General features: G+C 40.0%; 1 non-coding gene across 1 annotated transcript; it reads right to left on the bottom strand.

The window, feature by feature from the left end:
* Positions 1-23637: 23637 nt before the first annotated feature.
* Positions 23638-23744, bottom strand: LOC131254401 (small nucleolar RNA R71). Its single transcript, XR_009175517.1, has one exon. It is a non-coding gene; the product is annotated as a small nucleolar RNA R71 (small nucleolar RNA).
* Positions 23745-25197: the final 1453 nt, after the last annotated feature.

The following is a 25197-nucleotide window of genomic DNA, read 5'->3' as shown; positions in this document are numbered from 1 at the left end:
GCAAGGAAGGTGTGTACATGAAACCAACACCCTTTTTTCTTGATTTTTATGCTGCTTAGAAAGTGTTTGATAAAATACCTGTAAGACCATTGTTGCTATCTCAAATATAGTGAGATTTTGAAGGTGCAGTCTAGGTGTTTGTGAAAATGCTGCAATGGCAAACTCGGCTTGATCTTGGCTCGAATTAGGCTTGAACTGGCTTAAGCCGCTGACCAAACTTAGCTGAGCTGGCCAGTCAAGCTCGAGGACCAAGCCGAGCCGAGTTCGAGCTGAGGTCAAATAGTGGCCGAGCTGAGCCAGCTCGACTCGGTTCGACTCGATGTACAACCCTAGATATAACCAATATCTCCTCATATGCCTGTTTTCATGGATTGTGATCTTTCCAACGGTCTAGATTAAAAATCTTTAGCCTTTTTTCAAATGAACGTGGACTGGTGGTATGAAAGGCTATGCCAATGGAAGTCTCGTATTTGAAAATCCTAGCCATTCAATCCCACATGTGTGTGCAAAGCCATTCATGTCCATGCCACCATGCATGACACACGGGTACATGATACAATCCATTCATCAAAGGGAACCACTGTGTAGATTCTTATCCTTCCAGGTATTTCTAATATCGACTACCAACTGAATGGATCGACCTGATTTTTTTTGGTCAAGGACATGTACAAAGTTATATACAACCCATGGATTGACGGCTTGGATATTGCACCTCTGTACCGTGCTAGCGTACAGGAGGGGATTAGCTGCCGCCCTGACTGTGGGCCCCATCACATGAAACAGCTGTGATATTGACCATTAAAAACTTCCTCTGGGCCACAAAGTTTTGGATCTTCCCTTCGTCCAGATCTGTGCGACCTTATCAACAGGTTGGATAGCAAAAAGACATTACAGTGGGCCTAGGAAGTTTTTAACGGTAGGCGTTCAATCACCACGGTTTCCTTTTGGTGTTGTCCACTTGAAATTTGAATCTGCTTCATTTTTTAGGCTCATGCCCCAGAATGATCGGGCAAAACGGATGGACGGCGTGGATATACAATACATACATCAGTGTGGGGCCCTCAATCAGGGCCGTACCTGAATTGGGTGAGGCCGGGACGCACCTAATCCGCACCCCTAGCGTGCATGATTCACGAGTGTGGGCTTTAACAAATCTCTAAGCTCAAGTGGACTTTTTCTATTCTTTTCTTTCTTTATTTTTCCTATTTTTTACTTTCTTATACAATCTAATTGGACGCTGCCTAGATAGTATTGTTTTTTCCACCAGACGGATATTTTGGGCATTGTGCATCGGTAGTGGGGCCCATCAAATCAACGATCTGGACCCCCAAAAGTTATGTATTTTGCATTGCCTTAGGGTCTAAGGAATCCTACACTTATTTAAATGCGTTTATTGTTAGTTTCAGATGAGGTTTGTTCTGCTAGGGTGGCACCATATTTACCATGGTATGGTACATTTACATCCCTGGATTCATCTTAAATGATGATCTGGGCCGTTCATGTTTTGGATTATAATCTACATAGGCTATCATAAATAACGCTTATTAAATAGATGATTGTTTTTGAAGATTAATTTTCAATGGCTCATATTTAAACCTAAGATCCAGAGGTCAAGATTAACAATAAAGTATTATTATAAAACTAGAGCTTCTGAGTGGTAATAATGAGAACATGAACGGTTCAGATACTTCTAAGGATGCAATCTGAAGGTGAGAACCTGCAACTTTAGCATCCGTGGTTAGGCCATGATGTGGTGTTGTACCTATCCGAACCTTAGCTGGGCTCGGTCCTTGAGCCCGGTTGTCCAACTCGACCTGGTTTGGTTGGCAGCTCGAGCTGAGTTTGAGCTCAAGATTTCAAGCCAAGTTCGAAGGAGGAAAGGGGGCAAATAGAAAGAGAGGCCTCAGGCTTAGTGCTGGAAGAATAAGAGGGATTAACCATATCTTCGAACAGAGAGAGGGAGAGAAAAATAGGTGTTGACAACAGATCTCTTAAATCTGTTAGCATGCATGGTTCGATGACATCGAACCAGCTTCGATATCATCGAAGCCAGTTCAATGACATCGAAGCCGGTTGATGCCATCGAGTTTTTTTTGGAATTTTCAACCCCGGTCGCTAGATTGTTTTGTCATTTTTCGATGACATCGAAGGTAATTTGATGTCATCGAAGGTTTACGTAGATTCATTTGCGGAGACGCAGATTCTGCGATTTTTGTTTCCTATTCCGGTTCTACTTATTTCTAAAGCTATATAAAAGGTTGTATACGGAACTAGGAGGTGTTCTAAGGGAATTCTAAGGCATTTTAGGGTTTCTAAAAGGGTTCTAGGGTTTCAAGGGGTGAAGAAAATGTGAGGTTTGAGAATTGATCAAGCCGGGTAAGTCCTCTATCTTTATAATTTGTGCTTTCATAGTGGAATTTTCTATCGCTTTGTGCCATGGTTTTTTCTCACAGGAGTTTTCCACATTAAATCTCTGTGTTTCTTGTGATTGCTTGGTACTCTTAGATTGCTATCCTACCTCCTAGTTCCGTATACAACCGAGTTTTAAGGGATGAAGAAAATGTAAGGTTTGAGGATTGATTAAGCTAGGTAAGTCCTCTATCTTTGTAATCTGTGCTTTCATAGTAGAATTTTTTGTTGATTTATGCCATGGTTTTTTATCGCAAAAGTTTTCCATGTTAAATCTCTATGTTTTTTGTGATTGACTGGTACTCTTGGATTGCTATCCTAGATCTATATCTATTTGATTTCGCAGACCAAATCCCAACAAGTGGTATCAGAGTTATCGTTGGGGCACATATCTAAATTTGCAAGATTAGCATCAATGGGAAACGCTAAGTTTGATATTGAGAAGTACTCAGACAAAAATAATTTTAAGTTATGTAAGATTAAGATGATTGGTCTATTAACCAAGCAAGGCGAAGCTAAGGCTCTTGATGAGTGGAAATCGAATATGAAGGATGAAAAATAAGAGACTCTTGATAATAATGCTTTAGCCTCCATCCATTTGTGTCTCACGGATGAAGTTCTCTACAATATTATGAGAGAGAAAACTGCGGCTAAGTAATGGGCGAAGTTAGAGGATTTCTATGAAAGAACTCCTCTGAAAATCGCCTACACTTGAAGCTACTGTGGTATAACTTCAGGATGGCAAATGGTGGAGATCTTGAGGCCCACATTAGCAACTTTAATAAATTAGTATGCAAATTGTTGGATATGGAGGAAGTAATCAAAGATGAGGAATAAGCATGTACGTTTTGAATTCTCTTCCGACATCATATGAGTCATTCAAGGACACGATGTACACCAGAAATAAAACCTTGAGTGTCGACACCGTTATCTCAGCTCTTCAAAAGAAGACCATGAGAAAGCTTAACAACGACATGAGGATATCTTCTGATACATTGATTATGAGGGATAGGAATTCTGAACTACGTACAAGATCTTCAAGCTCTAGATCTAAATTCAATGGCAAGGGCAAAAGAAAGTTAAAGTGCTGGAACTGTGGGATGGAATGACACTTAAAGAAGGATTGTACAAATCATAAATCTAGCTAAGCAAGAAGAATCTGAAGCTTCGTACAGGGAGGTCAACGCTTCCACGTCAGATAAATCAAGTGGATGTGATGGTGATGTCATGTCTGTGTCTACGATCAAATACTCATACAATGATCGCATAGGCGAGTGGATTCTAAACACAAAGGTATCCTTTCACATGACTCCTCATTGGAGTTGGTTCGCTAGCTACAGAAAGTGCGATGGTGGACAAGTACTTATGGGCAATGATAGTGCCTACAATGTTGTGGCTGTTGGTACGGTGCGCATCAAGATGTTTGATGGGACAGAGCATACCTTGACTACGGTAAGACATGTTCCCGACATGAAGAAGAGTATGATTTCTCTCGGTGCACTCGAGGTTATAAGGTGCAACTTCACGGGTATCGATGGTGCCCTTAAAGTATCTAAAGGGGCACGAGTAATCATGAAAGCATAACAACTTGGTAATCTTTATAGGTTGATCGGGAGAACTTCAAAAGGTGGAGCTGCAGTGGCTGTAGTGGATTCTACCTCTGTACGTAAGTGGCATGCTGGTCATGGCCACTTGAGCAGACAAGACATAAAGGCTGAGACGTGGGAACAGAGATACAGAGAGGTGGAGCAACCACCTGTGAGAATAATTATACAACATAATTGCAGGATATCGGTGAAGTACATGGACGACTCCTACATTGCATATCTATCGTTATAGACAAGGAGGATTCGTCTACTATTCATATGGATCTAGGTGAGCTTACTGCTGAGAAGTGGAAGGTGATTATGGACAATGTGATTGACTGATTATATCAAATCGACACATGGGAGCTGGTGGAGCTTCCAGTGGGCCAAAAAGTGGTTGGATGTAGGTGGATCTTCAATAGGATACAACATATATACAAAGCGAAGCTAGTAGTGAAGGGTTATGCTCAGAGAGAAGAGATAGACTACTCAGAGATATTTGCACCAATGGTATAACAGGTGTCTATCAGATTTGTGTTGGCGTTGGTTGCCCAATACGATTTCGAGCTGAAAGGATGGATGTGAAGACTGCACTTCTGCACGGAAAATCGGCAGTGTTGTTATTCATGAAGCAACCAGAGCGGTTCAAGGTTTAAAGGGGCTGAGAAAAAAGTTTACAGGAGGTCGTGGTACGACCTGTTGCCTAGATAGTGGTATAAAATTTAATTCTTTCATGATGAGTCAGGAATTGTATGTTGATGACATATAGATCGTTAATCATGTCATGTCTGAAATCAACGTACTAAAGACTCGGTTAAGTGAGACATTCGAGATGAAGGATCAGAGGGCTGCAAAGATGGTTCTTGGCATTGATATTCATAGATACTAGAAGAGGAGCAGGATTTGGTAATCACAGGTAGAATACCTTGAGTAGGTATGCGATGGACCAGGAAAAGTCGGTGAGCATTTCCTACGCGGCTCACTTTAAGTTTTTCTCAGGACATGTCCCAAAACAGATGAGAAAAAGTAGGATATGACTCATGAAACTTATTCGAATGCGGATGGCAATGTATGCCATGGTTTGTATTAGACCAGTTATTTCACAGGCAATTGGTGTTGTGAGCAAATACCCCGACAAGCAACATTGAGAGGAGGTGAGATGGTTACTTCGATACATTTGAGGTACAGAAGACTACATTATATTTTTGAGAAGACAGGAGAAAAGGTGGTTGGGCATGTGAATTCAGATTCGGCAGACATGCTCACCAAGATCGTTCCTTCAGAGAAGCTTAAGTTATGTGCAACTTCTCTGGCTTAGCGATGACGTAAAAGAAGGACGAAGTGTGCATAAGAAGCGTTAATAAAGCTATAATGCGAGGCAGAGATAAGAGGAGGACAAGGAGCTACGTTTGAAAGTTAAAGACATGGTGGAGATTATTGAGAACAGATGTCTTAAATCTATCAGCATGTATGGTTCGATGACATCAAACCAGCTTCGATGTCATCGAAGCCAGTTCAATGACATCGAAGGCGGTCGATGCCATCGAGTTTTTTTGGGATTTTCAGCCTCAATCGCTACATTGTTTTTGTTATTTTTTAATGACATCGAAGGTAGTTCAATGTCATCAAAGGTTTACGCAAATTCGTTTGCGGAAACGCAAATTCTACGATTTTTGTTTCCTATTGCGGTTCTACTTGTTTCTAAAGCTATATAAAGGATTATATACGGAATTAGGATGTATTCTAAGGGAATTCTAAGGCATTCTAGGGTTTCTAAAAGAGTTCTAGGGTTTTAAGGGGTGAAGAAAATGTGAGGTTTGAGGATTGATCAAGCCGAGTAAGTCCTCTATATTTGTAATATGTGCTTTCATAATGAAATTTTCTGTCGCTTTGTACTGTGATTTTTTCCCATAAGGATTTTTCACGTTAAATCTCTGTGTTTCTTGTAATTGTTTGGTGCTCTTGGATTGCTATCATAGATCTATATCTGTGTGATTCCGCAGACCAAATCCCAACAATAAGTGGGGTGGTGGGTTAGGGTCCGGCCCACCAAGTGCTAGAGAGAGAAAGAGGAGATAGAGGCAGGTCCTAGACGGGCACTAGATAGAGGAGGAAGGGTCAACAGGGTTTTTGTTTTTAGAAGTTAGGGTTCTAATAACAAATTGGATCAAGTCAAATTCGAGCCTAAGGACTGAGCCAAGTCAAGTTAAGCTCAGTCTTACTCGAACTTGGCTCAAAAGTTTTCAAGCTCTCAAAAATTAACTCGCCTGGCCTGAACCTAATTTCAAACTGAAATGAACTGAGCTTTATCAAACTGAGTCAAGGTAGTTAGTCGAACTACAACATGTGACCTGGAGGACTGAGATATCTCTATGCCCGGGACCGTGGGGTCCACAGAGATTTTTGTGACAAATGCACTCCATCTATCTGTTATGAAAGATCACAATAGGACATGATTCTCAAAATCAGGTGGGCCACACCAACAAAATAGTAAAAACAGCACTGTCCATCGTTAAAATCTTCCAGGAGTTGACCATGATGTTTATATGCCATCCAAACCGTTCATAAAATTGTTACCACTCAGATAAACTGTAGTGAAAAATATTGTCCCATACAGAACTTCTGTCACCATCAGGCATTCAATCTCCACTGTTTCATATGGTATGACCCACATGAGATTTGGATCTGCCTGATTTTTATTTTCCTGTACTATTTTGATCTTTCAAAACAGATGAACGGAGTAGATTTATCACAGACATCTCTATGGCCCCCACAAAGATCAGGGCAGCCCGGGTCACACGCAATCAGCTCCCTTACTGTACAAAATCCTTTCAAATGAGGGAACCGATTACAGGGAGTGGATTAGCTGAGACCTCACCCTCACCCAAGAGGGTGTAGCCTTTACCCTGGGCCCAGCTTAATGTGTGTATTCTATATCCAATCCGTCCATCCGTGTTTTTTTTTTTTTTTTTTTTTTTTTTTTTTTATGGGTAATTTTAAAGAATTATTCAAAAAATGAAGCAGATTCAATTATCAGGTGGACCATATCATAAGAAAAAAATGGTGATTGACCATAAATGGGCCACCAAAATTTCGGATCATGCTGATATATGTTTTTTCTGTACATCCAGGCTTATTTGACCTTATTAACGGATTGGATGGCAAATAAACAGTATGGAAACATTAAGGTTGGTCCTAGGAAATTTTTAATGGTAGGGTGTTCAATCACCCCTGTTTCTTAGAGAATGGTCCAGCTGATAATTGTATCTTCTTCATTTTCAAGATCATGCCCTAAAATGATATGAAAAAAAGGATAGACGGAGTGGATACAGAGTACGCACATCAACGTGGACCCCAAGGTAAGGGCCGCACCGTCTCGGGTGAGGCCGGGGTCTCACCTAATCCACTCCAACGATTACCGGACGCGGATTGCGTCTACCCCGGCCAGTCTCTAGCGAGGAACGAGTAGCTTTGTGGGTGGGCTTACTACGATGTATCTGTTTATCCACGCCGTTCATCTATTTTTTTTTTATCATTTTAAAGTATGATCACAAAAATGAGGAAGATCCAAAACTCAAGTGGACCACACTACATATGACTCTTGCATTTAATGCAATCAAGCTTATTATTTTATATGGTCCATTTAAGCGTTGGACCCTCCTATTTATGGATAAACAGAAACGCCCGTTCATGGCTTGAGACGGCGTAAATTTTTTTATATACCTGATTACCTACCGGTTGCCTGATGGAGGCATTTTCAAGTGTGTGTGTATATATAAACCGTACCGCACAATTGGGGTATATCCAACGGTCAAGTGGACCACGGTAGAGATGGCTCTTGCATTTAATGCAGCCCTAGCTTACTTATTTGGTGTGGTCCACTTGAACATTAGATTTGACTCATTTTTAGGTTCATAACTTAAAATAATATGAGAGAAAATATTGACGGCGTGGATAAACAGATAAGTTACGGTGAGCCCCCACACAAATCTGTCCGTTCCTTCCCGGAGACAGCCGGCTGGACGCAATCTGCATAAAACACCTGAGGCTGTAGGACCCAGAATGTTATATATGTAAAATCTATTCAATGTATCAGGTTCTGTCCTCATCATTAAGCCCTGAGACTGAAAATCAGCTACACCCACAATTTAGATGGGCCACACCACATGGAACGATAGGCATGGGATGCCTCCATAGGTTTGTGTGCAGCCAGCATCCTCTACATCCTTCATCAAATCCGTTTATAAGGTGAAACTCGTGAAGACAAAGAAATAAAAAAACAGTCTGATAAAAAAAAAAAAGGGTGGGCCACACAATACGAACTTCGCGACAATTTTACATTGTTCTTGCATGAGTTTGTCTTTATCTTTTGTATCTACTATGTAAATAAAGATTCTCACATGATAGATGGAGTGAATTTTACATAGACAACATGGTGGACTGCACATAGCTTGGTGTTGTAGATGATTACGTGGGGGTTGTAAGTACTCTTCTTTTTTTTTTTTTTTCTCTCCTCTCGCTTTACTTTGATCGCGCTGTACGTTGCAAATTTTCTGGACGCGTATTGACTACTCCCCCTGCCACCAGCTAATGGCTGATGGTCGGTGCTCTGTGGGACCCACTAGGATTTATGTGTTTCATCCATGCCGTCCATCTATTTTTTTATATCATTTTATGATATGAGACAAAAAATTAGTTATGTTTCAATCACAAGTGGACCACATTACAGGAAACAGTGTTGAATGAGCGTCGACCATTAAAAACCTTTTGATGGCCATAAAAGTTTTGGATCAAGCTGATATTTGTTTTTACCCTTCATCTGGGCCTGTATGACCTAATTAACAGATTGAATGTCAAATAAACAGTACAATGGGCCTTAGGAGGATTTTAATGGTGGATATCCAATCACTATTGTTTTCCTGTGGTGTGGCCCACCTGAGATTTATATCCCTCTCAATTTTGGGATCGGGCCCTAAAATGATCTTTAAAAATGGATGAATAGAATGGATGAAACATATACATCATGGTGGGGCCCACAGATCACTGACCACTAGCCACCGGGCTGTGGCAGGGGGACTAGCCAATCCTTTCCCAAATTTTCTTCCCCAAATGCCCTCACAATCCATCAATCAATGGTCGATGGATCAAATGATTAACATGCCTGTTTGGAAGTGGATCGTGTGGTGTTCCACACACCACTAGCCTCAGTGGTGTTTGATGTCAGCTAGTTCTACAGGCCCACCTTGATGCATGTGTTATATCCGCACCATCCATCCATTTTTGTCAGATCATTTTAAGTGATGAGGCCAAAAATAAGGCAGGCCCAAATCTCAAGTGGATCACATCACAAAAAGCAGTGGAGATTGAGAAAACTGCTTGGGGCCGTGAAAGTTTTGAATCAAGATGATATTTGTGACTCTATCAATAAGTTGGATGACAAAAAAACGTTGTGGTGGGCTCGAAGAAAGATTCAAAGTTGGGTGTTATTGTGCCATTGCTTTCTATAGTGTGGTCCACAAAAGCTCTAGATGTGCCTCATTTTTTGAGTCAATTGGAATGATCTCACAAAATGGGTGGAGAGGGTGAATATAAAACATACATCTTAGTGGGGCACAAAATACCTAGATGTCAACACACCAAGGTCGGTGGCACACCACCATACAATCCACTGAGTTTTTTTTTTTTTTTTTAATTTATTTATTTAAAAATAAGGTATTCTCAACCAAAGAGACCTGGCTAGTGTGGGTACATGGCCGCTCCTCAAGCTTCGAGTTGCAGGAACGTTCAAAGGAGATCAAAGTTACATGAGCTCCATAATGATGTATTTATTATATTGATGTAGAGCAAGTGGCGGACACTTTCATGTCCAAGATGGACTAGAGAAGACCTGCCGTTCAAAGGAAATCAAACTTACACGACTCTCACAATGATGCATTTATTACACTGATGTAAATCGAGTTGCAGACACTTTCATGTCCAGGATAGACCACATAAGGCCTGATTAGAGGCGAAAGCCGTCAAGACTATCAGAACCTTAAAACAGGCATATCTTGCAAACCGGAATGAATTACTCGACATATCATATATGATTTTAGAGTAGGATGAGCTACTTTTATACAACCAACCGGGCGAAGCCAGGTTGCCCACGTAGAATTTGCGGGATTCTATCAGATTGACCATCGAATTCCATTTTTATTTACATTTTTACTATTTTTAATAAGTTTTGGTTTGATTGTAATTCTTCATCCGCTGAGCTTTAGGAGTTGTGTCCAACATGAAAAGTGCTTAGAATAATTAGGAGAATAACGTGGTTAAGTCATATAGGACACTTACTATATATATATATAGATATATATATATATATATATATATATATACACTATTTATAGTAAGTTACGAATTTTATATAATTTTAGTTGTAGTTTAATTTTGTAACTTCTTCCAAAGTTTCGTATCATTATTTAAAGGGTTGTAGACTTGTTTAGTTCATCCAATTAATTTATAAATTTTCATGAATACTACTAGCTTTTTGGATTCAAAATAGTTATCCTTGATGAAGATGGTGATCGACCTAATCACGTTCATCCTTGCGTCATATATACACAGCGTTCATCCATTTCGTAATATCAGTTTAGTGCATAAGCCTAAAAATAAGTCATGTCTAAAGTTCAAGGGGACCACACCACAAATTGAACCGGAGCAATGATTGTCGCTGATTAAACACTTAGGGCCCACTATATCATTTATTTTTTGTTGACAAGGTTAAACATACTTAAACAAAGAAAGTAAATATGAGACTCAAAAAATTAAGTTTTAATGGTAGACATTATGGAGTTTCAACTCTTGGTCAACGGTTCAAGTACTCATAAGGAGTGAAATTCCACTAGTGTGAGTGTGTGGGGGCAGGGGGGGTGTCCGTATCTGTGTTTAAGAAAAAAAAAAAACAGACGCAAAAATTTAAGTTTTAATGGTAGACATTCAATCCCCATTACTTTTTGCAACGTCGTCCACCTGATACAAATGCACAAGCCGTTCGGACGTAACGCATACGTCGTGACGAGACCCACGTATCTCAGTGACGTCAACACACCAGCCAAGGCGGTTGTGTTTGGTACACCCGCCAATCCGCTTCCCCGGCAAAGCGACAGGCTCCTAAAGCGAGATAAAAGTTACATGGAATCACAATGAGGTATTTATTTTATCCACACCGTTAATTCATTCGGTGAGATCATATATATCCAAAACTCAAGTGGACCAGACCACAAATAGTAATAGGCCAATAATCCTCACTGTTAAAATATTTGTAAGGCTCACCATAACATTTTATTTTCATCCAATCTCTTCATAAGGTCACACGTAACAAGGTGAGGAGAAAAAATATATATATATATATCATATTAATCCAAAACTTCGGTAACCCCAAAAGGGATTTAATGGTATACGTTCAATCCACTACCGCCTTGTGCGATGTGGTCCAGTTGATCTTTGGATCTGTCTTTTTCTTTTCTTTTTTTCAGATGAAGCCTCATGAAGATATAGTCAAATGGATGGACACTTTGGACATAACACATACCTCATGATGGGACCGACATGGTGGGACCCACAGAACTTGGTGACGTCAACACAACAGCAGGTCGATGGTGTGTGGTACACCTGCCATTCCACTTCACTCTGGGACAGTGGAGTTAATGACACGTGGCATAAAAGTATTTCGAATTAAACTTTCCATGTTACCGGTTCCAATTTAGATGCATCAGCCAAAAATTACACTTATATGACTGTTTCTCAGGTTGGTGGATATTTATTGGACAGTTAAAAAAGAAAAATTATCCAATGCTCCAATTTTAACAAACAAATTTCCATAAATCATCGGTTCAGATTGCTGAACCGATCTTATTTTGGGACGGTGACTTGGAATTTGAGTTAATCGTACTCCACGTGTATAATTTTTTAGTGCATGTGTATCAAGCCTCTCATCCTCTGCCAGTGTATCAAATAAGCCATTCATTGCATTCACTCCCAAAATGGGCTTGTCTAGTTGCTTGTTAGTTGAAACGTAGCAAGACCATTTATTTTCAAAACACCTTCAATCAATATAATATGAGCTCGAATATTTTGTTTTGTTCTTGAAATTGGGCCCACCCATTAGTCATTGCACATTTTCTGGGGCGGATTGGGTACTACCCCCACCAGGACCAAGCTACAGACAGAGGGTCTTGTTAGGGGCTCTATCGGGCCCACTGTGATATTTGTGTTTTATCCAAGCCATCCATTCATTTTGAAAGATCATCTTAGGAACTGAGCCCAAAACGGAGGTAGATCTAAGGCTCGAGTGGACCAAACCACAGGAAGCTACGGTGATAATGACCCGACCGTTGAAACCTTCCTAGGGACCACCGTGATGTTTATTTCCCATCCAATCTGTTCACAATTTCAAATAGGCCTGCATGAAGGGAAACCATAAGTATTAGTTTGATCCAAAACTTATGTGGCACACAAGAGGTTTTCAGCGGTAGGCATCCAATCGTCACTTTTTCCTGCGGTGTGGTCCACTTGATTATTCAATCTGTGTCATTTTTCTCTTATCCGATAAAATTATTTTTAAAAATGGATGGACGGCATAGATAAAACATATACATCAGGATGGGCCCACAGAGCCCCTGCTAGGACCGTCTGTCTCTACCTAGGTCATCCCTGCCTTCGGATATATTGTTTTGTTCTTGAAATTGGGCGCACCCATTGGTGATTGCAGATTTTCCACCTTGTTCATGCCTTTTTTTTTCTTTTTTTTTATCACGTGCACCCCACGCGCTATTTTAAAATACGTGCAAATTGCTGTTGTTTTTTTCCTGTATATCCACCGCAGCACACAATACAATGTATCAAGTGGCTAGAAAAATAATAGAATTGTTATTGTATGCATGTACAACTATTCCCAAACAAAGGAATGATGGAATCATTCCAATTAAGAACTGATTTTGTGATTGTTTTTGTTTTTGTGCATGAATAAATAAGATGAAACTCCACAAATACCAGTTCTTAGTTGACTCATTGGGCACACATCAGTGTGGAGCAACAAAAAGTTAAGTACCAAGTCAAAGAAAAATATTTTTCATAAAATTAATGTTCTTCTTTTGGAAAGCCTTGTAATTAGAGTTGTACACGAGTCGAGTTAGCTCAGTCAGCTCAACTCGACTCGACTCAAAAAAGCTTAAATCGCCTTGACTCGAAATTGGATTCCGACCGAATCGAGCTAGTTTTTGGAGCTCGAAAAAATTTTGAGCTAAGTTTGAGCTTGCCTGATCTCGACTTGAACCTCAACTCGAATTGACTCGGATGAAATCGGCTCGGTGACTTGGTTATTTTTATCTTAATGTTGCTCGCCAAGTGTTTGATGAAATAACTCAACAAAGTGTTGTTTCAGATGCATACATTCTCCACAGAATCGGATGGTGGCAAGGAAGGAATGGATATGAAATAAATCACTATAAATTTTTAAAAAAAAAAAAAAAAAAAAAAAAAAAAAACTTCACTATTGAATTGCCCTCATATCTTGTTTTTTATATTGCTCGTTGAGTGTTTGATGAAATACCTGTAAGGTGTTGTTATTGTTTTATATCATGTGAGAGATTGAAGATGTATTATATCTATTTGAGAAAATGTCTCACAGGCTCGAACTTGACTGGAACTGGCCCGAGCTACTGACCGAACCGAGCCGAGTTGGCATGTGAGGCTCGAGGACTTAGTCGTCGAGTTGAGTTCGAGATGGGGTTAGCTGTTGGCCAAGTTGTGCCAAGCTCGACTCGATTCGACTTGTGTACAACTATACTTGTAACCAATTTTTTTTAAAAAAAATTCTTTTACATTTTAGTGAAATCATTTCACAAAGGTCCCCTTTTTATTGGTGTTGATCATTGGTGTAGAACTTATGGTTGAATCTATGACGGATCAGATCTAAAAGAAATTAGCTCTTAAGGCCTAAGAGAAGACAAAAAATAGCCTTAACAGTCATTATAGTGTCTGACAGCTATTATTTTACGATCGGTTATTGAAATTGCACATATGATCATAGTTTTAAAATATAAAAAAATTGACTTGACTCGAAATTCATTTAGGTCCAATCGACTCAACGACTCAACCCATCTTAACTTAATAGTTCATAAAGAAATTAAAAATAATTGGAGTAATAAAATTTTGAGCTTTTTATAAGTGTTATTAAATAAGAAAGTAAATTATTACTCATTATAGAACTCGGTTGTTTAATGCTGCTATTACTTTGAAGTGGGTTATAAGTTTAAAACCTATCCATGAACTCTTTATCTTTTAGTTAAAAAGTTGTATGATGAGGCGAGTGACTTGTCTTAGTTGACCAAGTTAGCAAGTTGACTCAACAAGTCTTACTATTGTTGTATTTGGTGTCTTAAATCGAGTCAGATATAGGGTCTATCGATGTCATTGACAGCCTGTTTGATATCACCTTCGATGACATCAAACAATTCTCAATCCCATCGATGTTCTGGATTTTCTTCAGTTGGTCGCTGACACAGGGGAGGACGTGAGGTCGAGCACCGTCTTCCTCAAGAGGATAACTATTCCGAATCCACGGAACTTCTCTGGACTCCTCACAGAGACTTCTCGAATCCACGAGGAAAGAAAGCAGAAAATAGAAATAAATTCTAATAAATTTGAAATTGATTGATGAATGAATAAAAACGAGTTCACAACCCTTTAAATAAGGGTACCAAGCAATGGGAAAGAAATTAGAATCAAACTACAACTCAAACTCCTAGAATCCGTGACTCACTATAAATAGTAAACTTACTATTTATAGACGGTCGTGATGTCTACTAGTGCGCAAGGTTTTCAGCCAAAAATAGTAAGTGTCCTATTTGGCTTCACCAAACCGTTCTCCTAATTATTCTAAGCTCTTTTCACATTGGGCGCAACTCCTAAAGCCCGATGGATGAAGAGTTATAATCAAACTAAAACTTACTATTTATAGTAAAAACGGAATTAAAACAGGGAAACGACCATCGATTAAGGGGTTTTTCACAATTTCGGGCTGCGTAACCCGGCGTAGCGGGGTTGGTTGGCTAAAGTAGCTCGTTCTACCCCAAAATCATATATTTTACGTCAGATAACTCATCCCGGATTGCAAGATACGCCCGATCTAAGGTCCGATGGTCCGGATCACTTCTGTCGTCGACCGGGCCTTTTCTGATCCATCTCGGCCATGAAACTGTCCGCGACCCACTCTACATCAGTCGCTGGACAAACTGGGCACTTTTTTCGATGTCATCGATGAGTGTTCGATGCCATCGAGAATTTTCAAAAAATCATGTTTTGTCTCTGGACAGTTGAGGTGTTAATTCGATGCCATCTATAAGTGTTCGATACCATCGACAAATTAGTTTTGATGCCATCGATAGGTCTTCGATAACATTGACATTAGGCCCATAGCAAAGACAAACCATGTTGACTCGTGATTCAGATGGGACACACCAAAGAAAATAGCTGGAAGAGATGTCTAACGTTGATTTTTTATAGGGCCCACAATGAATATTACAAGAAAACCACTATAACCTTTAGATTCCACAAACATTTCGACCTATGGCCCAAGAATTAGGACAATCCATGATTCAGAAGGGTCACACAGAGAGAAATAATTTAGAGGTTGGGACACCATTGTGTACACTATTTACAATAATATGATCCACCTAAATCATAAATGGGGCTCGTGTAACACCCACGCCCTCCAATACTCGAGTATTGGATGTCCTCGGATGTCAATATATTTTTTTCAATTGATTATGTTATCACACGTGCACACACAGAGTTTAAACTCAAAAGATCTTGAAATTTATGTATGAAATTTAAACCCAACAAAACTTACCAGGATTCCTTAATCTAGGAATTTAACTATTCATTATCAGTATTGGGTTCTGAATCATCAAATCAACCGTCCAGCATATCCCCAACTTACTATTATGCGACCAGCACTAGGTCACCTTAATTTGGACCATTGGGATACAAATTAACCATTTGTAAAATCCTAAATCAATTATTGTGACCCTAATAGTATGGAGGACTTATTGAGGAATAAATCAGACCATTAAATCATTAAGGCTCAATGCTTAAACTCAAAATCCACTTGGTGTGGCCCATCTGATCTATAGATCTACCTCATCGCTAGACAGATGTCCTAATAAGATCTGTTGAGACCGTTTAACGGTGTAGATAAGGATACATATCGTTGTGGACCTCAACTTATGTGGTGTGTGTCCACTAGCATGTGCACACCCGTAGTGCACCGAACCTAAACTTTGGTCAAACTTGGTTTGACCGAACGCCCAAAGAGGAAAAAACCACTTCTTATTTTAGTCATTTCCCACCAAATGGTGTTTTAAAATAGCCTCTTCCCATGCATTCGATTGTAGTCCACCATGATCACCATCGGGATGATCCGAGCCATCCATTGTGTGTGGATGAAAATCCTGACTAAAACTCTAGTGGTCACGCATATTGATAGTCACATGCAAATGCACAAGAGAGGGCGCAGATAAAATGGTGTGGGAGCATTTTTCATCAATCAGGAAATCCCGTTTCTATTATTGAGCTGGTAATCCATGTAAGAGAGATTCTTGCTATCTTAGCTATAGAGACTAGGGTTTCCCGGCTTGGTAAAGGGAAGCCAACATAATCTTTTGTGTTAAGTGGATATGTTGACCTAGAGGAGATCAGAGTCATCCGTAGGCTCTTTAATCAATCTCGAACGTCCAAACCCACCCAAGGAGAGAGCTTAAAAGCTACTCTCGCAACCGCTAAGATTTCTTTCGCAACTGCTAGGGTTTCTCTCGCAGCCAGGAGATGAACTCTAACCTATCGAGAAATGATCAAGACTACCCAAAATTTAGGTCCCACAAGTTTACTAGGACACAGCAGGTCCATTTAGAAGCATTAGATCAAAAGGAAACCCTTACAATTGAGTTTTGCCTTGAACAACTAGGTCATCTTTTTTATGTGTTAGGAAACCACAGCATCTCAGTTCAGGCCCTAAATCCTTAATCGAAGTTGTCCACTAAGTGGGCCTTGGCATCAGGAAACTATCTCTATAGATGGATTGCACTCATGCAGGTAATCAAGTTAGTGTTAGGGATTATCTTCAAAATGAGTTATCGAGTTAGTTAAGTTAGTGCTTCCACAACTAATCAGTGAATTAGTTTTAGAAATGTCTAGAGATGGGGCTGAGGGCTATAAATAGCCCCTCTCTCTTCTCTATCATCCCTTTCGAAATCAGACAGAGAAATAGGGAGAGCCTAAGTGAGTTAATCCAATTGAGCCGCACAAGTCGAAGCGTGCCTTTGGCATGCCTGAGATGATTCTGGATCCTCCTGCCAATATAGAGCAAAAGAAGAGAAAGGGAGGATGATCAAAGGTGCAACGGCTACTCGGTCATCCGAGTTGCTTTGTCCGATTATCTAGCGACTCATGGGTTGGGTCTAACCGAGTCTGGACCGAGTCCTGACTTGTTGTTATAAGGTCCAGAACGAGAAAGAAGGGGAGAGAAACAAAAGAAGAGGAAAAGTTCAAGGCAGAATCATGTTTTCATTACCGAGTCCTCCCCTGAGTCGGCTCGATCTATGCCAACCGATTCGAGTTGGACCTGTTCTGTGAGATTTCGCTGGTCCAGCCCGCAAGTGGGGTTGATCCTGGTGCAAAGGCACTGTCTCAGCACCCTCGAGTTTGAGTTTGTGCCTACTATCAAGCGGGATTTCAGAACCTTTTTTATTCTCTTTTGCCACCCAGTTGTTGAGTTATCTCAGTCGGCCTCAATTAGAGTGTTGTTAAATTGTCATTTTTCTATTATAGTTGGTTAGTGAGTTGCAACCCAATTTACTTTTATTATGTTCAGCAAAGTGATTAGAAAACTCAGTTTAGGACTGAGTTAACTAACCGTTTAACTTTAGAAACTCTCCTTTTGAGTCACTAAGTTCTAATACAATGTGTTTAACTCATTTCGGGGTTGAATATTGAAATTATGTGGTTATGTAAAACGATACCATGACACATAAAAGCTTGCAGAGCTTATAATTATGACTAAGTCTTAAAGGAAGTTTGAATAGGACCTCTTAAAATTATTTAACAATTAATATAATTTAAGCCACAAGGCTAATTAGGCTAAGATCATAAACTATAAAGATAAAACTAATTGTGCTACTAGTCTATGATGAGAGATAATTATATCGAGTGTGTTCAATGCATTAAGCATCAAGCATACAATCTAATCATGTATCCATATTAATTAAACAAATCCAATCACAAGTATAGACAGAAATGCATACACAACAACAATCGCAAACACAAGGATATATAGTGGTTCGCCAAATTGCCTACTCTACTCTCGAAGGATGAACTCAAACTCGAGTTTTCTGCATTTTACTATCTTAATGATTTTCTATAGGTTCACCATTAGCTTTTACAACTATTTTCAATAGTTTAACTACAGACCTACACTTACGCACCCATGTCGGTGGCTCCCTCAGAGATTCACAAGGTTTTCTATAAGCTACCTAAAAATCGATGCGGTCTTACATAAGGACCAACATATACTCCCTCCAAAGGTTCCCTCGGAGACTTCAAAGGTTTTCTATATTCTCACCAATAAATTTTGATTAGTCCTACACAAGAACTAATATACATACAAGCCCACCAGAGATGGTCCTACACAAGGACCTACGTATACTCCTGTCAGATACGATCCTATACATGGATCTATTTAAGTTTGGGTTTCAAACTCGATGGACTCTTATTAAACTCTTAGAAGTTTTGGATGCACCCCGTTGATAGTGTCTTCTTGATATGCTCTTTCAATCTTGATGCGGCTTCTCTTTTGCTCCATCAATCTTTGATGCATATCTTCTTCAGTTCCAATGATCGACTACCTTGCAATGATGTACGTATGAGGATGCCAAGGTAATGGGATGATGGAGGGATCTCCTACAACTAATGAAATAGTTGGTTTCAATTGGAAATTCATCTAGATGGGCATTTTAAAGGATGATAGACATGAGGATTTACCTATAGAGTTGGTGTCTAATCTCTAGAAAATGCAAGAGAATATGTATATCTTCAAATGGAGCTTGAAATGCTCATTAGAGTGATGAATGATAAGGAAGATGACATGAATCTCTTTGGTTTAAAGTTTAGAAGCATGGGATATGAGTTGAATGCATAGAGCATCTAAAAATACTAAAAAACCATCACTCTAGCAAAGGTCTAAGTGCCCATTTTATAAGAAAAAAGCCCCAACAAATCTATACCGACTAGTTTTTTGCTTAAACCTAAGTCTGTTTGGTTCAATCGAAAATGGCCAGAGAGAGTCCAAAAGGTTGCTAGACAAAATTTGACACTTTCAGTTGGACCGAATGGAATTTTTGGTCGAATTGAATTAGGCCGAAGGTTCAACTGATTGGACCGAAAAAGTGCAAAAAAAATTTATTGCTTGTTAGACACTTTCGATCATTTTAGGTTGGACCGAAGTTGGTCCAGGTCGATCCAAAATTTTTCAAAATACTTCTAAAGCGTAGCCGATCTTGTTCAAATTAAATCATTAGGCTTAGGATGATAAAATAAGGTTTTCCTTATTAAATTATATCATCTAGTGGTAGGTTATTTTGGAACTTAAGAGGTATAAGGCTAGTATCACAAAGGCACCTCAATTTACCTATGTCTTCAAGCCTTGATGCTTCAAGTCGTCGAGTCTTCAATCTTCCAATGTCTTCCAATGGGGGCTTCATAGACTCAAGATATACTAACACATGTCATTGACAAACTGAGGCACTAACAATCTGACCTGGTTTAAAGTTATTTTGATCCAATCTTTTAGGTATAATTACTGGTAGTGGGCTACAAGTTAGTAAGGTAAATGACTCAATTTAACTTGGATTGTTATCTACTCGATCAAATTTCACTGTGTCAACTCAGTTGGTCACCAAGTTGATAATTCAATGTATTGTACCTGATTGAGGGTTGAATTCTAACCCGAATCGGACATGTTTGGTTCAGTTTTCTCAGAGGATTCAATGTGGATACCGAATTTGGGAGTATGCTTGAGATTTAGCACCAAGTTGGAGCGAGTTAACAACTAAGTAAGTTGGCTCCCTAATTAAATATTGCATATCAGACCCATTTATTGCATGGATTTACAAGCATGACACCGTTTAATAGCCTAATTTAATTGAATTTGTGATGCGGGGCGTCTTCATGAGCTTGGACTGAGAAAGGACACTAAAAAGCATGGATTTACCGATCTGATGACACTAAAGCATGGGACGGACTCTAGAAGACCAAGAGCGACGAAATTATACACCAGGGGTCCGCAGAAATCGAGGAATCGAAGCTCAAGTGGCCTGAAAAGTGTCCAGAATGCAAGATCATAGGGTTCCCACCATCTGATCAGTTCGAAACTTCACACGTGGCTTGAGGACCATAAATAAACCGTACACGTAAAATTTCAGCCCCTGGATCACTGTGAAAGTGGCCCAACGGACAGATCAGCCCCTTAAATCCTTAAGTGGGGCCCACCTGATATCTGGATATTCTCCATTTTTGGTCTCAACAGTTTAAATGAGCTGACAAAACTGATGGACGGAACGGATTTCTCATTAATATCTCTGTGGGGCCCCGCCGGTGATGAATGTGCATAGCAATCACGTGCACCAGCCGTGCACCCGTGCATTCAAAGTCGGTCAGCAGGCGCTGACCGACTCAAACTCATATTTTTAAAAAAAAAAAAAAAAAACGCAACAGCGTTTTCGCTGTCGTCCGCCGGTCCTCCTCAGTGGGGCCCACTCGACACCTGGAGTGATGATCCGAACCGTCCATTGTATCAAGAGGGTGGGCGTGAACATCGCCTAGGTGGCGTAATCTCGGAAGATAATGGAGAGTGGATTTCAGCTGTTAAAACGGATGATTAACGGTGACTTGAAAGATAACGTGGGTCACATGGAATTTAATCCAAAAGTAGTGCTTCCCACCTGATTTTTCGAGTAGAACGCAGTGGACGGCTCGGATTTTTCAAAAAGACAGTGAAATGGGGCCCACCATCGTCACAGCGTCAATGACGCTACCCTATTTTCGCAACCGGAAGCCGTCCGATTTTTACGGCGGATTGTACGCCCTTGGGCGAGGTCGGACAGCTAATCTGAACCGTTCATCATGTAGGTGGGCCAGAAAGCTCCCAGAGGACGTTGTCCTTTTGGAAGGAAAGCAAAGAAGAAGAAGAGGAGGAGACTCCGAGTTTGTTGCGTGATTCAGAGTCCGGTCCTGTTACAAACAGCCTGCGAAAGGCAGGACGGGCAGCTTCCGCAGCCGAGTCCGGCCAGGACTCCACAACAGGGAGGTGAGAAGAAAGATAAAAGGAGAGGTCTCGGTTTGGGTTAAGGGGGAGAAAAAAAGCTGGAACGGGATCAGCGGGAGCTGGAAGTTGGAGGCTGGTTCAGTGGCTGGAGAGAGAGAGAGCAGTGGCTGGAGAGAGAGAGCCGTCTTTGGTTTGGGAGACAGAGAGTGCAGGGTGGTCTGCTGCTGTAACCGTTTGGAAAAGGTGGACGTGGCTGGAAGCAGCGGCTGGGTTTGGCAGGGACGAGAAGTGGTTTTTTTCTCTTCTTCCTTCTTGTTCTTTTCTTTTCCTTTTTATTTTTATTTCGTTGTTTATTCAGCCCATTCATGTGTGGCTAAATCTCTTAGCTAGGGCTAAGAGGTGAAGCCTGTAGCGAGATGGGAAATTATATTTTGTTCCTGTAATTTCAAATTCATAAACTGAATGTGATTCTAGTTGATTATTCAAGGAATATTTTTCTTAGTCTTTAATGGTCTGTTGTGACTGAAATTACAATGGGTTTGCAAATGGCTTTAAATAATTCTTTTCCCTTTTGATGTTTATGGCGTCAGGAAGCCCTGTTGTTCATCATTGTCCCATGGGCATGGTAGGATGACAGTACCTTCCTGATCTTCATACATTGTTGATTGGTTGGTAATTAGTTTAATTCTATTGTTTACTTTGCCCCCTGGGCATGGTTTGGTGATGGAATCCATTCTAATTCATATACCTTTCATCTCTTGAAAACCAGATCAAGTAAGTTCAGTTTGAATTCCATAATCCTTGATGCAGGCATAAGATCTCCCTGATCTCTACAAGTGGATCCTCTGAATCCCTAGTTTCTTAAATTCTTATTATCTTAAAGTTTTAGATAATTATTCCACAATTATTCCTTAAATTCTATTTGGTTTAGATCACATCTTAGTCTAGTTCTAGTTCTACTTGGTTCGGATAACGTACAGGTATCAGTCCCTGTGGATTCGACCTCGGTCTTACCGAGTTTATTACTACATCACAACTCTATACTTGGGGAGTGAACAAGTGTTGCCGGGGACTGACGGTTACGATTTTCTGAAATTAATTGGTTTTAGGATTAGTTTAAGATTAGGATTTTACTAACCTTAGTTTTTATTTATTTATTTATTTTTATTTGAGTTCAAAACTAACTTGTTTCCTGTTTTATAGGATCTGGACATAAGTTTCTACATTGGTAATTCATTCCTAATCTCTCTACTTTTTCATATTTTTAGAATTAGGGTTTAAATTTTAGTAACTTTCTAATTCTAACACTTTTAGAATCTAATTTTGTTTCTTAATTTATTTTTAGAATTTTTGTTTAGAAACTAACCTTCCTATTTTGTAGGCCGTTAAGATAGAAATCTCTATTTTGGTACACTCCTTCCCTACTTTCTATTTTTTTAATTCTCTTTTAGTAATTTACTTTCTAGTATAGGACTTTCTTAGTTTACTTTAGAAATTTCCGCTTTTCTTTAAAGAATACCTTCTTTTAGAAATTAAGTTACTGTTATTTTTCTTTTAAAGTATCATTCTTCTCTTTTTAAGAATCTAACTTATTTTTGTTTTATTTTGCAGGTTTTTCACTTAGGACTCCAATTTGGTAATTTCTTTCCAACTCTCTCTTTCTTTCTAGATTTTCTTTTCCTTTCTTAGGATTAGGTTTTTAATCGAGGGCTGCGAGTGTTTTTCATGCCCAAGTGGGCCCGTGACGACACTCGACGTCTCTTGACTGAAGGAGGAGTGGTTGAGGGGTTGACTATCCATCGCAGGATTAGACACCGCTCGAAATCCCCTGAGTTAACTGAAGTTATGGCTGAACACCAACCTCCTCTACTTCCACCCAGGGTGGAGGATACCCAAGATGAGAATGAGGTGCAACAGGCACCCCCGCCTCGTACTTTACGAGATTTTCTACAACCGGCGGGAGTGAGTACGCCCTCATGCATGATTTTTCCTGAAAACACAGGACAAATGGACATCAAGCCAGGAGTTATCCAACTCCTTCCCAAATTCCATGGACTTGAATCAAAGAGTCCATATTTACATTTGAAAGAGTTCGATGAAATAATAGCTACATTATGTTTTCCTAATGTATCTGAAGATACAATTAGGCTGAAACTCTTTCCTTTTTCCTTAAAAGAGAAAGCTAAGACGTGGTTACATTCACTACGTCCTAGATCCATTGGCACATGGAACGACATGCAGAGGGAATTCATAAAAAAATTCTTCCCACATCATAAAACGATTACCCTCAGAAAAGCAATCATGAACTTTGCCCAAAAGGAAGATGAAACATTCTTCCAATGTTGGGAAAGGTTCAAAGATTTGGTCAGTTCATGCCCACAACACGGATTTGAAACGTGGCGCATTACAAATTTTTTCTACGATGGACTGACATCTTCCATGCGCCAAATGGTCGAGACAATGTGTAATGGAGAATTCATTAATAAAGATGTCAACGAGGTATGGGACTACCTCGACAGTTTGGCTGAAAAAACACAATCTTGGGACTATTACCCAAAGTCGAACACCACGTCTAGGCCAACTCAATCAAAGGAGAAAGGTGGATTATATCTCTTGAAAGAAGAGGATGATCTCAAGTGTAAAGTGACTACGCTCATAAGGAAAGTTGAGGCCATGGAAGGAAAGAAGGATAAGGTCAATGAAATTGTTTGCGGCATCTGTGATTGCAACATTCACACAACTGAAAACTGTCCTACAATACCTGCCTTTCGAGGAGTGTTGAATGAACAAGCCAATGCCGTAAATAACTATCAAAGACCTTTTACTGGACCTAACTCCAACACATACAATCCTGGCTGGAAAAATCATCCAAACTTTAGTTGGAGGAATGGACAAACGGCGACTCCTCCAGGTTTCTTCAATCAAAATCCAAATCAAGTGAAACCTCAAGAGGAACCGGTTCAAAATCCCATACAAGAGCTGGCTCAGGCAATGCGTGGAATTACAGATTTTATGCAAAAGATAGATTCTCGTATGACGGTTATAGAAAAGGGGATGCTTCCTGCACAACCTCTCCCCAATCCTAAACCGCAATACGAGAATAATGATCCCAGCTCTTCAAATCAGATGGGACATGCTAAATCCATCACCACTCTTAGGAGTGGGAAGATCATTGATAAAACTCTTCCGGTTAGGCCCGAAAAGCCTCAAGAACCAAAAGAGGACAACAATGATGGATCCAGTGATGCCCCACAAAAAGTGGAACCGGAACTTTTAGAGAAGCCAGTTGCTCCATTCCCCCAACGGTTGGTTTCACCAAAACCTCTCTCTAACTCTCAGGATATCCTAGAGGTGTTGAAACAGGTGAAAGTCAACATTCCTCTACTTGATGTCGTTAAACAGATACCTTCATATGCCAAATTCCTAAAAGACTTATGCACGACCAAGCGACGGAAAATTATTCAAAAGAAAATCTTCTTGACTGAGAAAGTGAGTGTCATCCTGAAGCAAGACGTGCCGCAGAAATTCAAGGATCCCGGTAGCCCAACCATATCATGTGTAATCGGGAACCATCGAATTGATCACGCACTTCTTGACTTAGGAGCGAGCGTCAATCTGATTCCCTACTCGGTATACAAACAGTTAGGTTTGGGTGAATTAAAACCCACCCTAACCACACTACAACTTGCTGATCACTCTGTTCGTGTACTAAGAGGGATAATTGAGGATGTGTTGGTCCAAGTTGATAGATTTTACTACCCTGTAGACTTTATCATCCTGGACACCGAACCCATCAATAACATGAGCACTCAGATTCCCGTCATTCTTGGTCGCTCATTCCTT

Source organism: Magnolia sinica, chromosome 8 (genome assembly GCF_029962835.1).
Source record: "Magnolia sinica isolate HGM2019 chromosome 8, MsV1, whole genome shotgun sequence".
Taxonomy (NCBI): domain Eukaryota; kingdom Viridiplantae; phylum Streptophyta; class Magnoliopsida; order Magnoliales; family Magnoliaceae; genus Magnolia; species Magnolia sinica.
The sequence above is the reverse complement of the archived record's forward strand: the minus strand, read 5'-3'. Positions and strand labels throughout refer to the sequence as shown.